Below are 1869 nucleotides of genomic sequence, written 5' to 3'. Positions count from 1 at the left end.
AGCTTTCTAGAAAACTGACATACACGGATTCTCTCCTTAACCTTTCAGACCTGTAAAATGAGGAAATGTGAGGACAGACTAGGACTGGACACTATAAAATTATATGCATCTCTAATATGCTTTGCTAAGATTATGAATTAAGAATAATAGTAATAACTCTTCTATAAACTTAAAATGCTGTCAGATATAATTCTATGTGCTTTACATAATATATTAATCCAGAAAATAACCCTATATATTTTTCAGTCTTCACAACTACCCAGTGAGGTAGGTAAAGTTATTATAGTCATTTTACAAATTAGGATGCAAGGAGCATGCTGGAGTTAAGTGTTTTGCCTAAGGTTACACAGTAGACTCTGGAGTAGATGCTCAGACCTACTGTGAAAGCACAGAAACTGTAACAATAGAAACTGGGCACTGAGACCAAAACAGAGTTCATTGTCCTTTCTTGGCTTGCATTATCATGTTTCCTCCTTGCTGCTTTGGGTCCTCAGGAAAATTCTACTTTCTATTCAGGTATAAAGTGAGGCTCATCACCATGCTTGGCTATAGAGCCAGGCTCTTGGTCCCCTTGCCCTCTGTCTTAGGTGATGTTTTGAAGCAAGTATATTAAGTGGGAAAATCTAGCTGACTGTGCTTTCCCATCAATTTGAAACATTTTCAGTTTGCCAATTCTACATTCATTTAGGTATTACTTGAGGCACATGTCAGTATCATAATATATTCCATGGATTTTGATAAGAGTTGGAGTTAACTGGGGGGTGGGAAGGTGTTCTCTCCTATTTTTCTTATACTAGCTCTATACACTGCCCCATTTCTTCCTCTAGATGTAGTACTTAACTGCCTGTTTTAGGCAAATATCTATATATGGCTTCTATTGGCTGAGAAAAGGAGAAGTGTGAAAATGCCTCAGGCAAATACTAGAATTAATTTGATAGGACAGGATGAGCCAATTATCAGGGCATGAGGACACTTCGCCTCCCCCCTCCAGTGGGGAAAACCAAGGTAACAAGTTGCAAGGTGACTGGTCCTCAGGAACTCACTGCCTATCAAAGTAAATAATGGAAAAACGAACCATTTGATGTCTTTATTGTTTAGTTATTACATAAAATGAAATCTGTAAATGGCTTTAACATTTTTCCCTAGTTTACATATGCACCTTTTGAAGTAGGATGGTTTCCTAGCTACATATAATAACAGTAATCAGACAGAATTAAACCATGATATTCCTTTTTATTAGAAGACCCCGAACACATTTCAATACACACACACACACACACACACACACACACACACACACACACACTATCTATGTGTGTGCATCTTTTGTTGTTATTGTTAGGACTCCTTGGTCACTCCAAAACCTTTTATTCTTCCTGATCTTGCATCTTAATTTGAGACATGAGATGGAGGTTTGGTGACTGTATTTTGAATGCTGTTAACTCTCTAGTAACAATTGTACATATTTAGCCATTAATTAATTAGAAACACACATTGAATATACATTTTATGTTAGGCACAGTACTGAGACTTTGTGATAATAAAAGTTAGTTAACGTCCCATCTTCATGGATCTTACAGGAGAAAAAACAAAGCAAATCTTAATCAGAAAATTGCAAATTAATGTAAAATTTTTACTGTGATTAAATAATGCTAAGACAGAAATACAGCACTATGAGAATCGTCAGTATATAAGATTTACTCTAACCAGAAGGCATTTGTACAATCTGAAGGAGGACAGAGGTAGGAGGGTAGAGGAAAACAGTATGAACAATCAAGAAGCTCAATTGAGAAGATGAAAAATAAGCAGAGATTTGAATAAGAGTGGAGAAAAGCTGTGTGGTTATCTATGGGTAAAGTATTTCAGATG

The sequence above is a fragment of the Ursus maritimus genome, unplaced genomic scaffold (genome assembly GCF_017311325.1).
Source record: "Ursus maritimus isolate PB19 unplaced genomic scaffold, ASM1731132v1 scaffold_8, whole genome shotgun sequence".
NCBI lineage: Eukaryota > Metazoa > Chordata > Mammalia > Carnivora > Ursidae > Ursus > Ursus maritimus.
This window is presented reverse-complemented; position numbering follows the sequence as displayed.